Here is a 17,204-nt window from a genome sequence, read left to right on the forward strand (position 1 = left end):
TTTATTTGAGAAGACAAAAACAAGAAATAGCTAGTTCCTCAAAAATGTTTTCTTAATGTTTTTGCAAATGAAAGAGGAATGTCAACAGCAAAGTGAATGCAGACCTAGAACTCCAAAGGGGAAGAACTCTGAAATTGTGGTATTAGATGTAGATGTAATATTAGATGTAACATATAATTTGATAACATCTTTTATATGTCTGTTGACAGCTATTGTGTTGACAGCTGTTTGACTAAGTGAGATCAATGAAAATAATTATTTGTAACTTACTGAGAAAGCTATTTGTGCAACAACCAGATATCTACCTCTCAGTACTAGGAAGATGGTGAGTAGGCAGATTGTACACGATGTGGAACCTCATTTATTTCAGAGACAGTTTGTACAGGTGACTATTCTAAACGTTTCTAGAAGAAAAATCCAAGGTGAAATTCTGTTTCCAGAAATTGCCATCACAGTGTGTCCTGGCTAATACACACTTCAAAGGCGAAGTAGGTGTCATTTATTTTGAATCTCTACCTCTCACCATACTAAATTTAAATGCTTGGCTTGTAACCTGAGATGGGATCTGAAACTGAGATTAAGGTAGATACTGAAAATAGAGCTTTGTGGTACATAAGAACAATAGCTCTGAGAAAATGCAGGAATGAGGCAGTAATCTGCCTATGGTAAGTGACACAGGGATTGATGCTCGAGGAACAGGGGACTCTGCTGGCTCAGAAGCTACTGAGACCTACACAGTTCCCTGCAAGGTTATGAGCTTGGCCCATTAGCAGCCAAATGGGCAGCCTGCCAAAATATTGCATTTCCCAGATCTGCAGTAGCCAGTGTGGAGCTTTCTTGCCTAGAGAATTTCTGCAATTTGAGTTCCAACCAATCACATTCACATCAAAATCCTCTGAAATACAGAAATTGTTTTCCTACATACTGTTATAGCTCTAAATCTTTCCTTGCATTATGCTTCTCTCCCATCTTTGAGATCAGACAATTTTGGAAAGATTCCTTACAAAATAGTATTATGGCTGCAAACAGATGATGTACATGAAGCTGAACAAAGCTGCACCTGCTAAAGAAACACACCTGCACTACAGAGGGATTTGGCTTGGGCATCCAGTCAAACCAGGACAATTCTATCATTTCACCCTGTGGTCAGCTGAAGGCAAGCTGCCCAAACCAGAAAAGTTCTCTTAAAAAGAACCGGAAAAGAAGCAGATGGCCTTGAATGAGGATATCATACTTTGAGAAAATGAAAATTATTAAAAATGGAAACCATAAAGTCAAATCTGAGGAAATAAAATACTTCAACTTTGCACAGATGTAATTTAAAGGCTCTATAAAAGCCTGGAACAAACTTGGAGCAGACAGAAAAACAGGCCCTAGCCTAGTGACCGTAAGCACTCTCAATCTACTTTCAGAGCACTTAGTTTGTAGCACATAAAATATTGAGCTAATAGAGAACTATTGATGTAGACATAATGGATGTGTAAGCAAACTTGCTTTTTGTGTACATCTTAAAAGTAATTTAAAGCCTCTTATGGTTGGAATTGCCAAGTCTAAGTTTTAGCCTGGAGCAAATTTTTATAGCTAAATAACAAACCCTAATGATAAGGGTTTGTAATGGTCAGACATAACTATACTCTTCTGCTGCTAGGTATTCTAATGGCACAGCCTGGCCTTGTAAGATCTGGTTCTACAAAACAGTCCATTCGCCTGCTTCACACAAACTCTAAATTTCTACAACTTGAAATGAGACATTATCTGAATAGGTTTAAATCTCATCTGTTCTAATGGAGAGCATGTGCTCATTTTCTTTTAAACTACCTTTGAAAGGATCATGAGCAAGTAATTAAAACTATTAGTTGACATTTCAATTCTCAATAGCTCTAACTAGCCTAAAATGGTTCTCTTTAGAAATGGTAAACATATTCAAAACAAATATTTGTGAGTTATCGAGAAAATCTAAACTCTGAGTGCTCTTCATTCGCATAACACTAAATTCTCTTGACCTCTAAGTTTAAAACAACACCTTTTTTGCAGTTGTAAAATGAAGTACAAAGGTGCTTGTGCTTTTAACTAAATGAAGGCAGAAATCCAAATACAATTTCCTTTGCCTAATAGACTCTAGTATTCACATATTATGATAACCAGCTTAGGAGGAAAATACTGCTAATTCCATAGTGTCATTCATTCAAGGAAAGGAGTAATTTAGAAATCACTCTATGAAAATGTTATTAAAAACTTATTGTTTATTTCACATGGAACTGTATTCTTCCTATCTTGGTCAGGCCAAAGAATTGGTAATAAATCAGAGGCAACCCAGAGGTAGTGTTCTGCTGTACTGCAGGGACAAAGAAAAAGAAAAAGGGACAGACACATATTGTACAATACAAGGTTTCCATGGGTAGCGAATCATGGCTTTTCCTCATCTATAACTTAGCTAGAGTCCCAGATCAGGGTTGGAACAGGAACAGAAAATTCAAGATTTCCTAACTTTCAATTATGTTGCACACACAGAATATTCAAAGTGTTGCCAGCTGATCATGATATTCCCTGAAAGACTCCCCAAGACACCCTTAAGTTGGTGAAAAACATCTGTATCGGGTTTGAGTAGTAAGGTATTGGTTGCATGGGGAGCTAAAGGGGTGGTTTCTGTAAGAAACCGCTAGAAGTTTCTCCTATGTCTGATAGAGACAATGCCAGCCAGCTCCAAGATGCACCTGCTGCTGGCCAAGGCCAAGTCCATCACCAACAGTGGTAGCACCTCTGGGATAACATATCTAAGAAGGGGAAAAAGTTACTCCACAACTGCCTCCAGAGAGAGGAGTGAGAATATGTGAGAGAAACAACTCTGCAGACACCAAGGTCAGTGCAGAAGGAGGGCAGGAGGTGCTGCTGGTGCTGGAGCAGAGATTGCCCCGCAGCCCATGCTGATGCTGGCTGTCTGCGTGGAGGTCCACAATGGAACAGAGATCCACCTGCAGCATGGGGAAGACGCCATGCTGGAGCAGGGACCGGACTTCTCTCTCCATGGGGACACAGGTCCTGCCAGGAGCAGATTTGCTGGAAGGACTTGTGACCCCCTGGGGGACCTACATGGGAGAAGTCTAATTTGATTGGTAATAAATTAAATTAATTATCCCCAAGTTGAGTCTGTTTTGCCCATTACAGTAATTAGCAAATAGTCTCTCCCTGTCCTTATCTCAATCCATGAGCCTTTCGTTATATTTTCTCTTCCCTGTCCAGCTGAGGAGGGGAATGAGAGAGCAGCTTTGGGGGGTATCTGCTGTCCAACCAGGGTCAATGCACCACAACATCATACCAATCCAAATCATCAGCCAGCATAAAGTGGAATAGCAGTCCTGGACTTGCATTTCTAATACCTTTTAATCTAATCCAATACATTGAGCAGACAGAAAGTATTTCTGCCTCAATTTTTCCATTAACTACTGTTGACTAATTGCACTGTTATGGTTTATAATCAGCAGAATATACCAAGCTTTAACAACGGTATGACAGAGTACTGCATTACACCTCCTTAGCACTTGAAAAGGAATGAAAAATAACAAAACCTAATCTCCCTATAAGTTGTAAAAGGACTGAAATAATTACATATTTTTTATTTAAATGGTTAAAATGATAGAGAACTGAAATCCAGTATTAACAAATAGAATTATTTCAGTGAACTAAGTCTGATGATTGCAGAATTAATTGTATTTGCATAGTAATGTTTAAACACTAGAAACTGCAAAAGGAAAAATTTCTGAATATCAATTATGATAATTATGATTACAGACTATTGGGAGAAAGGAAAAGATCAGTCTTTTTTCCCTTTTTTTTTCTGTAGCTTGTGCTTCTCTGTGCACAGTGGTAAGTTGAGAGCTCCAGTTGCTATAACAACTTAGCTCTCTATTATAATCAACAATCATCTAAGTTTAATTGCCATTCTGCACTTCTAAACCAATATATTCAACAGCAGTTGTATGAATTCCATAACTCTTGTTACTAAAACCTATTCACAATTTCAAAACAAGCTAAGTATACTTACACATCAGAGTTAGGCTGAAGTTGTCCTTTGCTTCCTTGTTGTAGCAATGTACCATTCAAAATGCTTCTTTTTGTCCATGAGAACATTTGTCTTGGGGCAGCTGTCCTCAGATGAAATCCAAAACTAAATATGAAATATAATTAAAACTGAGTGTATGAAACAAAATAACAATTAAAATAACAATTTTAAAATTTCAATATATTAAACACTAAAATATCGATGGTATAAGCATCCCTAACTTGTACAAAAGAAATTCCAGTTAGGTTAGCAACAAGACTTAAGCTGGTCATAAAAAACAAAGTAATGAGCAGAGAATAGAACACCCAGTGCACTTCAAAACTGAGTGATACAGACAAACTGCCAAGATTATTACAAATGGTATCATGAACTATAAACATTTCTATGGCTGGCTTCAAAAACATTTTCTTTCAGTAATCAAGAAAATCATATTTGAAAATAGGAAAGATGTTAACATTCTTCACAAATTGCCTAATTCAGGCCCTGTGGGCTAAGAATAAAATTAAGCTTTATCTTTTACCTATTAATTACGATGTTGATATGTAATAACACGCTTTGTGACATCTGAAACTGACAATCAGAGCAAAAGAAAAAAATGGAGCCATAATCTCAGTATCAGTCAGGTTTCAACAGAAACTAAAAAGGGTACAAAACACAAACAAGTGATGCAGTATTAACTAAGATAACGGATTCTGCAGTGCCCTAGTGTGAAGGTACTGGAATCACTTTGGTTGTACACTGGTCATTACCAACCTCATGGAACAATAACCTTTGTTATCAGTTAACCATTAGGAATAGTAACTACAATTCCTATGAAAATAAATCACACACATTAAAGCGAAAAAAATCATAAATATTAAATTCATTGAACCATGTTGTTTCCTGTTTGAATATGTCTGGTTTTAGATTTAACCCACTAATTCATTATATGTTGTTTGTTCATCTGTTATTTACTGATTAATAAATACAGTACACCAAAAAACACAACAGAAAATTAAAAAAAAAAAAATACCAGCTCAGTGTAAGTGCTAGGTCAGTAAAGAGAAAAAAATGACAGTAAATAACCCCACCCTACAATCCTATCAGATTGTAAACCAGCCAAAAGTATACTGGCATTTACTGTCTATTTAAGCCTTTTTTTCTATCATATTTTTCTATTTTATTTAATTATAATGAAGATTTACATTATATATATATATCTATGTAAAGACATGAGGACTTAGCAAGTCAGAATACTCTTAAAACAAACTGTGCTGAATTTTTTGACAGCAACTGCTTAGTGCTTTTATCAGAAATCATTAATTCTAAAGCATACTCATGAAATAAGACCAACTGATAGGCTTTGATAAGGGTCAGTTTTGCAAAATTGCAGCAGTAAAGAAACAGAATAAGCTTTGACTTCTGTTCCAAAAGCAGCATTTTATGACATAGGAAAAAAAAAAGGCTTGCTTTTGATCTTAGTTTATTAGATCCAGATCAGAGAATAGAATTAACTATTTATCTTTTAAAAGTAGTAACTTTTTTATTATATGCCATAGCAAAAATCTTCTTTGTCTTTGAGGTTGGAGACTAATGATGACGACGTTAGGAGTCCTGTGAACCTTGACAGTATTTCAGCCAATTATGTGATGAACGATGAAGATGGAGTCTTCTTTAGTCCTCTGCGACATTTCTAGAAACTGTAATTCTGAAAATCTAAATGGAGTCATTGCTTTTCACTCTTGTGAGCAGAGCCATAATTCTTCAGATATACATTCTAACTGGGTTTTCTAATAGCTCCATTCATTTCTCAATCTTTATAATAAGATTGCCAGAGAGGACAGCTTGTCGCTGGAATATTTCTCTTCCAAAAGGACAAAATCATCTGAGCTATTATTCAAGCCTTTCAACATCATTTTGATCATCAGAACTTGTCAAATTAAACAAACTAATATTGCAATTTAAAAAGAAAAATGAAAAAGACAGAAGATGACTCTGTGGTTCCTGTAGTCTCCACAGCCCACTTAGAAAAGTCAAACATATTTTAAAAGTAACTCCTTATCTCTGAAATACAGAGGGATATATATTAAACCGAGGCCATTAAATGGCACTATGTGGTGTAAAAATTTTCAAAACAATTTAGAACCTAAAATTGTAACCATATACTGAAGTACCACTGCACAGAGTAGTACTGAAATTCTGTTGAATTAGCAAAGGCAATTTTTGAGCAGGCTAGAAAAAATAAAAGGAGCTTTTAATATCCCCAAAAAGACTGCGGGGAAACGAAAAGCAATGTGGAAATAAATGGACTTTCAAATCAAGTTAAGGGAAAACTCTTCTTGATGACACCAATGATATGCCATTACAATACACAAAATCATAGCTCAGAGTAGCAACAAGAAATTGCTATGAAACTTTATTTCGAAAACAGCAGTGAGTTAGAAGTTTAACGTTATTTGTATACATGTGAGATAGGAACGTCACGTGAAACGTGTATATGAGGGTTCTTATGTGATGGAGGAAATGAGAGGTTTGCTTCTAGCACATCTTCAATTACAGAGTCACCACTGAGTTCCAAAGACTCCTGAGAAAAAGGAAGAGTCAGTTTAAGAAGTATAAAGGAAGCTTGAAAACTTGCACAGGAGGAATGCCGTGGAATAAAAGAGATTGATCAAAACCTGGTCTGGCACTTCCTGAAGTTGCCTTGTCAGCAACTAAAGGGACTCCTTAAACTTAGTGATCTGCATGCTAACAAGTGTTTTGATGAAAAGTGGGGGCTTCATGTTCAAATGGATGTATTTATACTGAAAAAGATGACTGTGACGTCCTATGCCTCAGAGAACTCTTAAGTCCAACCCTCAGTGCTCGTGTAGGATTTATGTTTCTCTGAATTATTCTGCATTAATGGACATGAACCATCAAAACATATTGGCATAAAAACGACATCTCTCCACAGGAGTAAAAAAGCTATTAGAAATCTAAAACTCTACAGCCACATTAAGTCAGAAGCAAGGAAACAGACCTTTAGTGGGAAGGATCTGTATGTAATTTTTCTGCTACTCATTTAATAAATACATTTCCGTCTATGAATTAAGATATTCTTAGCCATTTTATTTTATCTTAATTCCACCAAATGCAAAAGTTATTAAAGCCAAAGTAACATATTATTTGCTATAGCAGTTTTTTCTTAAAGTTTTCATTTGGTGGTGTGTCCACAGTGCCTCTGTTTCAACGAGCTCTTGAGAAAACAAAGCACTATTATACATATAATCTGCTACCTGCTCCTACCATGGAAAATTTAATTGTCTCATAGTTCAAATATTTAGAAGAAAAGAAACCTTCAGATTCATTGTTCAATTCTAAAGAGCGAATGGAAACAGAAACTGAAGAGAGGGCTTGGGTTTTGATAGAGATGACTTTCTTTAAAGAGGGAAAATATTGGAAAGTGAAAATATTGTAGTGAGTGAAAACAGGGTTGACATCACAAAGAACGTTTGTCGTCTAATATAAAATGTTCCTTTGAAAACTTAACGAACAAAATCAAAAGCTTAGGTTTTGTCTACAGTTACAATGGAAACAATCCAAACCATCCCAGTCTTTTAAACTAGTAAACTGCAATTAATTGTACCCAGATGCAGGGGATTGCAGTTCATTTGCATGACATTTTCTGGCAACTTTTAAAATGAGAACAAATCCCATTTATCAACACTCAACAGTGTCCACAATCTGATTGGAAAATAGCATGTCTGTAACTGAGTATATGGCTGCAATATACTGAAATGCCCAATCCAGTTCTGCCCTACAGTCATGGACCTTCACACAAAGCCAAGGAACCAGACAGCAACGGGTGCAGAATGAAAAAAAACAGGTCACATTCCTTTACTAATTTATTTGACATACTGTCCTCATTTCAACTGCATGTTTTCTCTTAAGGTGGATTTCTTATTTAGGGAAATCTTGGCTACAAAAATTCCAAAACCCTGACCCATTACTTCTTGAAGAACTATATATTCCCCATAATAGTAAATGTGTGTGTATATATATATATATATTTACATATATATTTAATGAGTGAAACAAAACAGAATCTTTCCTGGCACTTACAGAATAAATCTGAAGGTACCATTTCTTTCATGTGCTGTTTTCATGCTTCTGAACACTACACAGGTTTAATTTTGGGACAGATGGACATGGAGCTGAGGCACAGCCCCAGCTGACCAAAGGGAAGTTCCACGACAGACACTGCCAGGCTCAGCAGTCAGTCGGGGGTTAGTCCTTCCAAAACAACCACTGCTCAGAGACTGGCTGGGCATCGGTCTGCTGGGGGGAGATGGCAATTACCTTTCCGCCAGTTGTTTTGGTTTTGTTTTTTACTTCCACTTTCCTTCACTTTTTAAACTGTATTTAACTTGACACACAAATTTTCTTGCTCTTCTGCTCTCTACCCACCCAGGCAGGGCCAGCAAGGTGAAGAAATGGCTGTGGAGTCCTCAGCTGCTGGTAGGGGACAAACAACCACAACCTCCTTCTGTTCAGAGCTCACGCCGAGTAGCTGATAGCCTTGGTTATGTTCTTTTGGTGGAAAATTCATCAAACTGGCCCACCCAGGCATATTGTCTTGGGCAAAGTTTTCATTATTTGAGATTCAATCTTTATTTTATGAAATTTATCCTAGTAAATCTCAACCCAGGATTAAGTAGCGAAAGTGAGTATATGCAGAAAAATAGGGAGTGCCAGAAAAATATTTCTTACATGTTCAAATCCATATTTGTAGGGAAAATGGACTAATTAAATCTGGAGATATAAAATAACGCCTCCTTCTAGTTTGCATCATTGTATGTATCCCAGTGCTTTTGTGTAGCTACTTCACAACTCAACAGCTACATTTATAATATTCTTAATTAAGATACATTATATGCTTCAAAGAAAAGCTAGCCACGCTTCAACTTTGTCATTTCCTTTGTTCCATTTAAGTAAGACCAGAAACTACACACCACTGACACCACCTTTCCTGGGACGCGAACAAGTGGTTGGTTATTCACAAGCCTCTACCATCTGCAGTGTTTTCCTCAAATGACTAAATTTAAGTTTTTGGTAACTTCTGGCTCTTCTATTGGCTTCTCTTGACACCAAAAGGGAGCGTGTTCAGAAAGAAATGTTGGCACAACAAATCCAGTTGCAACAGCACAGGCAGTACATATTGAAACTCTCCTTTGTTTTAGTCTTCAAAGATAAAGTTTGATTCTCTCACACCAAATGCACCCTCTTCAGCTACAAACCAGATTATCTTTTAAAATTACGATATGTTTGATACATTCCTCTTAAAACTATCTTAATTTTAAAACTTTTTTCGCAATGTACTGCAGTCACCATGAATTTAAGAGTTATACAGAGCAAACTCAGCAAACAGCAGATTGATTATAGACTCAAAGGCCACACTGCTCAGATCTTTGGCCCCTTCCTGCCATTCAACCAACAATAAAAAATAACAAATAATTTTTTAAAATGCGCCATTTATAACAGAATATTCATGATTACCATGAGAATAATAATACCTTAACACCTGTAGCCCAAAGGTGAAGCAGCCAGTGAAAATAAACCCTAGTGAACTGCTCTGATTCTTGCACTTTGTGTTTCATGCCATGTTTGGCAAGAAAAGCTAAGTCTGTGTTTCACCTACTGCACCATTCTTTTATATGTGATGTATATTTTCTGCAATAATGGTTTCCTGAAGTATAGGAATCAATTACAGCCTTCCAAGTCCCAACGCAAAATCTCATAATTCTTAAATTACATTGTTTCTGCCCAATGCATACTAAAACCAGGTTAAGTGATATTAGTACTGCAAACAGGTTAAAAATAGATTTTTTCACCAGGGAGAAGTGGATTTACATGTTATATATTCTGAAGGAGGAGCAGGGGGAGAGAGTACTAGGAGGTCTCACAAGGGGAATTAGATTTTGCTACTTAATAAAATACTAAGTGACAATCAATCAAAAAGGAATGTGTGGGAAGCACAGTTTTGCAGTACTGCTCTTTTAGGATTTGTTTTCTTTACAATTTGCATTCCTTTCTGCATATGTTCGAGATATACGTATGTTGGTTTTTTAATGATTAGAAATGGCTTTGATCTTGACTACTCGAAGGAACATAAAGATATAAATAGTGTGAGTGGATATGATTAATCCTAGTAACGACAAACATAACAAAAATACAAGATAAGCTTTTCTGAATTTTTCAAACATACCTTAGGAAGTTCAGTCTTTAGCTCATGTCAGTCATAGAAGAATGATCTACAGAAGAAGTCAGAAATGTAGCAGTGTTCATGGTCCCCAAATACCACCAGTGCCAGCTTATCAACAATAAGAAACTAGGAAATCAGAAACATCAGCTTTCTGCTTGAGTAGCTGCCATTCTCCTTTGAGAGGGAATAGAGAGTAAGAAAACATCATTCCTGCTGCAGCATAACTGTCACAATAATGAAATAACATGCGATGACCCAGTTTGATAATCAAAACCGTCAACTGTCACCAGTAGATAACAAGTGCCTAATGGCCAGGGTTTGATGGCTATTTATAAGGTGTGAAAATAGAACTCTTTATTAGAGGAATTTTTAACCTTAAAAAATTGCCCCTAAATCTTCATTAAGATGATGTAATTTTCTGCATTTGTGTGAAGAGGGATGTAAAATGAGATGCAAGGAAGAGCTATCACAGTCAAAAGAGGAAATTTATAAAGGCAAAGAAACTTCAAAATCCTACAAGACATCACTGAGCCCAGCAACTCAGAAAGATCCCTGTCACACAAAAGGGTCACCCTCGAGGTCCTTGGGATCTCAGGACAGCGTTGCTGCGACCTGAGCTCTCATCTCCTCCTGGGCATAAAATATATCATATAGGCAGAGATATGTAATCTGACCTAAATCCTCAACCTACTTCTTTTCAACAGCAACTTTACTCGATGCAGTTGATTATGTCCAGTGAAACCACAGAAAAGTGAATGGAATATCAGAATAAAAAGGAAAAACTATGACGCAATTTCTCTAACCAATTAAGTAAAATTTTAGAGAATTCTGCAGCATTTTTCAGTATTCAGTTGACTGGAAGACAAATTCTCCTTCCTACCATTTCCAGCCACACTTTTTCATAGATACTTCACATTCATTGGCTATTCAACCAAAAGAAAATTAAATTACGGAATAAGAACAGCAGTATGGCAACAGAGAGTAATTAACTAATCAGTGAAACATATGTACCCTTGTTTCAATAAAAATGGCAAAGTAATGGAAGCAAGATTGTATCATGTCATAGTGAAACAGCTTTTTTTTTTTCCAAAATTAGATAGTAGTTTCACAGAAAAACCTGTGAAAACAAATCAGTTATTTAGTTTCTATATTTTCCCCTCTCTCCACTTTTTTTTATGTACTCCCCCATCATTGTCTTGATTTTTCAACAGAACAAGAAAACCAAAAAACCTACAGCCCACCCTTCAAAATCTATTCTGTAGACTGAAACAATTTCATTTCTTTGAAAAAATACAGTTTGCTATTTTGACCAGCCCTACACGACCTATTCATGAGAAAAATAATTTCACTAATTGCATTTTGAAAGGAATGTTGCACAAAATAGCTGCACTAAGTCTTGTTACTCGGTGAAGCCTGTATTTCCGTAATAATCTTTCAATATTAATGATGTTTGTACTCAATGTAAGAGCAAAACCACTTCATTACGTTAACCGTGTAATTCTTAGCTATTTCCAACAAATTATAAAGCTTTGATCTTCTGAAAGGCACACCAGATAAATGAATTAGATACTAATATTATGATTGCTATTTTCAAATCATTTGAGAAAACTTTTACCCACCCAGAGTACATATTTGTTAGAAAAAATGATGCATATATAAAATCATGGAGTTCAGCATCCCATTGTGAACAAGAAATTGCCAGAATACTAGTACTAATGTTTCACTCCTCAATCACTCAAAACTCTGAAGTTTTGCTGTAGAAGCTGTATTTCTGTGGGGAAACGGGAGGAAGTTCTATACATAGCATGATTTGCAGTCAACTATTTCTGTTATACAACCATAATTATTTTTCCAACTATCTCCCTGACTTTGACTTTTTGAATAGAAGAGACATTAGCTAATAGAAGAACAAAAACCAAATCAACCTCTAAGCTTCAAACCAAACAAGTATGGGAAAATGTAAAATTGTAGAGCCAGCAAAACAAAGAAACAAACAAAATATTCTAACATTTTTTCTACTTTTATTTGAGCAGCTCTTTACTTGGGTCAACTGTCCCCACAGTCTCTATCATGGGAAGAATCCTGTCCATCTTCTGCTCGGTTCTCATCAGGATTTCTAACTCTCGTCTCAGCTCCTGAGTTGATAATTTTTCCCGGCTTCCAGATGACTCTTTATCTGTAACTGCCTCCACAAAGCCCAAAGGAAGTTTTGCAACATTATAAAGAGTAATTAAAAATGTTCCACTAAACAGAGACACCTTCAGGGATCAGGATGAAGCAGAAATGTTCCTATATGCTGCACTTGTGGGCAGAATCATCACCAGCACTAAGCTCTCCAAGCTTTAACCAGTACAGGCAACAGCAGTACCCAACAATAATGTAAAAAAAAACAAAAAAAACAAAAACAAACCTTCTGAATAATGCATACACCATTTCTCAGAGGAATATATCAGTTTGCCAACCCACAGATGGACCTGATTAATTCTATACATTTATCTCTTTAAACGAGTAAGCAGGAGTGTAGCTGAATGGTGTTTGAACATACTGTGCCAGTATGATAAAAACAAACAAGCAAACAAAAAAACCCAAACCCTGCCTTTAAGTAAGATGATGACATATATATGCAATTTGTTTGCCAGAAAATTCGAGTAAATCTGAAAGAATTACTGAAATAAATGCATTTCTAAAGCAAGCCTAACAAAGGACAAAAAAGCTACCAAGCCCCTCTCCAAAAAAACCCCACAAACAACCAGAACCACAAATCCCAACCAAAAGATGATATAAACTCCTTTTTTTTTTTTTTTTTCTCTGAAGAAATGTGTTATAACCCTGTTGAGGACTCAGCAGGGTGATTTTAACTAGACAGCTGACAACATGTAGTACTTGCTTGGAGTGTGATCAGCCTTCATATCAGCAAACGAAAAAGCCCCATGCGGCTCCTGTGGTTACGTGGCTGGCCTGAGGTTTCTGAACTGCCCCACTCATATTCTTAAAATGTGTGCATTTTATAGCTTCCAAGATACAAAAATACAGACTGGGAAAATGAGAGATTAACTTGGTCACTTGTGTAAGGAGATGGTCACAGCATGGATGATACAAAGACGACACATGTTATGCACTTGGTGGCTCTCTAACATTAAAAGAAAGCTTCAAAACTTTATAGATTCCTGTTTGTATTCATTGGGCTCAGGACTTCACTATCTTCTGCAATTAAATCTATCAAACTTCAAGCTCCCAATTAAAAAATTTCAAATGCATCATGCTCCAGGGTGTCTGAAATTAAAAATCACTTTACATGTTTATCAAGTCCTCTTTTGTAATTTTTACAGTGTTGTTCTTTCTACTGTGGTAAGTGCTGCCAACCCCTTTCCATACGTGCACCACAACAGAAGAAAAAATAAACAAGATTCCCTCAGACAGCTCGTTCCTAACTACAGATTTTGTTTCAGCAGTGGTTGCTTTCTTGGGTATCCTCAGATATCTGTTCTCAAGAGGGGGACAAGGGGGAATCAGGATGTGTCTCCATGCTGTCATTGGCAAAGAAGGCTGCAGCTCTGGAGGAGAAGCTGGAAAGAGCAGAGCTGGTGCCCTGAAGGCCACCCCTCCTCATCTTCACCCTCACCCTCACCCTCATCCTGCCTGAGGAGAAGTTGAGCCCAGCACAGGAGCTTTTCTGCCACCAGCTCCAATGTTTGAGCATTTGACATCAGCTAATCATATAACCTACAAACACCTTTATAAGTTCACCTTATACTTTCATTAAAGGTTAAAAAAAGAAATGACTGTGTTTTAATGGAGCATATGGATACAGCCAGTTCATAATTTCTCCTGACGGGAAAAAAAAACAAAACAAAACAAAACAAAAACTAATTCTAATACTCCAAGAAATCAGTAAACCTTTGTATTTTTTTCCCCAATAAACCCTCCTTCTAGACATAAATGCCACCTATATGACGGTCTAAGTAAATGTAACAATGAATAAAAGAGGTTTATTCCTGATCTGCTACAAGTCTATTTCTAAAATAAACTGTTTCATGAACACAGTGATGTGGTGGGTGTCATACCATAGAGATGGAAGCATGTTTTGGGTCTTGTGCTCCCCATCTCTCAAAACTGATTGACCAGAAGGGAGATTGCCAGGAGAAGACTATGCTGGGAGAAACTAAAAGCAAAGAAAAATATGTGAGTTCTCTTAAATACAAAGGCATCAATCTGTGATGCAAGCGCTTGAGCCATAGGCATCAACGTATCTACCACCTGCAAGGGAAGGATTACCGTATGTTCATGCTGGATATTTGGGCATTTACATTATACTAATTATATTATATTACATACAAATTATATGTTTAGGAGACAAATGACAGTTAAAACAGAAGTGTGAATGCAGTTCACAAAATGAAAATAAAATTATTAGTCTTCAGGAAATTAAAAAAAAACAACGCACCACAGGGACTGCCACTCACTCTTCTGAATCCCACTGCATTTGGGGAGTGACGTATATTTTCAGATCCGGCCATAAGTTTTTCAAGCGAGGATGCACCCCATTGGGGATGACAGGATGAAAGGACTTGCCAGTTGTCACAAAAGAACTTTAAACCAAGTCATGCACTTGATATGTTTATTACAACAAGTCAATTATTCCTTTGGGTTTGAGAGATTGTATTTTTTTTCCTGCCACCAAGCTACACATCTTGTATTTTAATATTACTACACTACAAACCACAGTGCCCTTTAACTAGTAAGGGATTTCATTTCCTGCATGCAAACTAGATTGTAGAAGAGGTTAATAAGCAGAATAGAGAATTATGTATTTCATGTAGGGTAAAAATTTAACAATGTGCATTTGGTTTTCTTTTTGGCTCTTATCCAGTTACTGTTCTTTGTACATAAAGCCTTAGTTCCCAGCACATCAGTGAATTGTTGTAAAAACACACAAAATATTCTGAAACCTCATAAAAAGAGAGAAACAGCAACAATTAAAACACACGTACTGAGCTATCTCCGGTATGACTGCTTCTCATAAAAGTCAATTTTACTTCACTTCCAAAATGACTCAGTCAAGCACAAAATGACTGATCATTGCATTAAAAGTTGTTCTTAGCAGATATTTAAGTGAACTAATCAAAGACAACCCATTCTACACTTTTACCAATATTCTATTCCATGATTAGCAAACAAGCTGTCAACTTCACTGTGTTTTCTCCCAGAAGTTAGGTTAATCTATGTAACTTTGACTAGAGCAACAAAACTCTTTAGTATTACATTCTGTTAAAAAAAGCTACCTAAAGCAACAGAGTGATTTTAACTTTGGAGTGCCTGTTCCAGAAGACAGAACGCTTTAGACTGGAAAGCAAGAACGTGTGTGCATCAGCGTCCACCGAGTGACTGCACGTGAACCACAGCATGTGACATGGCCAAGCCTAACATGGTACAGAGCAATGTCATGTGTCTACCTTCCTCAGCTCAACTAAGTCAAAGGATGTATATTTTCAGATTTTTATCTCTTTTCCCTTCCTTTTCTACGTAGCACACTACACGAGATGTGAAAAAGACAAGATGGTTCACCAGCAAATCTCCACTTTCTTGTGAAAGCAGAAGACAAAACCAGCAACACATGCCAAGTGGTCCACACATGCTGTGCATCAAGAAACACACAGGAACAAACACCTCCCTCTCCCTGTCTCTTTCTCTCCTTAGAAGTATCCAAACAAATTATTTTATTCCAAGCAGCTGAGGACTGTTAGAAATAAAACAATGGCCTTTTAACATTCTAAACCTACTAGGGAACACTGGGGATCTGAAAAGCACCATAACCTTGAAGAATTAAAATGGAATATAAATCCAAAGCTTAGGAAGAAGGGGATGTTATCAAGATGAGGATATTTTAACCTAGGTACAAGTAGCTTCTCTCATTTCTAACACAGAAACACTGAAATATTTTTTTTTAAATGCTGATTTATTTCAAACTGTATCCCTAGTTTTTACATCTCACCTCTTCAGCTGCTGATTTGGGAATTTTAGCACTTCAGAGAAGCCAAGTTTAGATGATCAAGAGAACAAATGCTTTAAAGACTTCTAGTTCTGCTTGACTTACTCACATGGAGAAAATTCAAACCAATAAAAGAGAACAAAAGGCTACTTTTTTTTTTTTCTTTATTTTTTTTTTTTTCCCAGGCTGCAGTTTCTCTGACTGATTCCTAATCATCCTATTAAGAAAAGTTCCAAGCTTACTAGCAAATGCAGTCAATGTTAGACACACTACTAGTTCAAGAAGTTGATCTACAAACTTTCTGCCTTAGAAGTTTCTCAAGAGTCTCTGTTTTGGGGAAAGTAATTTTATTTTATATTATTTCACATTCACTGATAAAGAATTGCTAATAAAAAAAATAAATAAATGGCTTCCGATTATTGCCTGCTACAGTTTTACCAGCTTGTATTTGTAGTTTCCTTCAATGCAAAGCTCACTCCTTAACGGACCCATCGATCCTGGCTTTCAGACCTTCCACAAAGGGCATTTACACTTTCCTAGTGCAAAAACCAGGATCAAAGCCTATTTCAGCCATGTCTTCAGAGCCTTCCATACTTTAAGAAACAAAATACAGCCATTCCAGTCAGGTGCAGCAACTGATTTGACCACGCACACAACATATTGTACCAAATCCTTCTCTAACAATTCTAGTAAGATTTCTCTGCAAGAGCACACTCTTCTGTTAGGCTACTAGAATTCAGGAACAATAGCAACAGTCTAGTGGCTAACCTGCAAGCAGAGGAAATTTCCATTTACTACTTAATATGCACCAGGTTTTGTAGATACATAGCTAGGAATGAGGAGTTAACGGTCCTCCTCTATGGGAGTTGGAAGCAAATATGTTAACTGATCTCATTTAAATAAATGAATACTAAGCACTCAGGTTAAATTCC

General features: G+C 36.6%; 1 long non-coding RNA gene across 1 annotated transcript in view; it reads right to left on the reverse strand.

Moving 5' to 3' along the window:
• Positions 1 to 17,204, reverse strand: part of LOC110362878 (uncharacterized) — a 330,506-nt gene that overhangs the window by 24,244 nt on the left and 289,058 nt on the right. Inside the window, exons 8-9 of the long non-coding RNA XR_010475687.1 lie at positions 10,287 to 10,457; positions 4,043 to 4,165 (exon numbers count right to left, since the gene is read on the reverse strand). This is a non-coding gene — a long non-coding RNA (uncharacterized LOC110362878). The remainder of the gene's footprint in view (positions 1 to 4,042; positions 4,166 to 10,286; positions 10,458 to 17,204) is intronic.

Source organism: Columba livia, chromosome 12, assembly GCF_036013475.1.
Source record: "Columba livia isolate bColLiv1 breed racing homer chromosome 12, bColLiv1.pat.W.v2, whole genome shotgun sequence".
NCBI lineage: Eukaryota > Metazoa > Chordata > Aves > Columbiformes > Columbidae > Columba > Columba livia.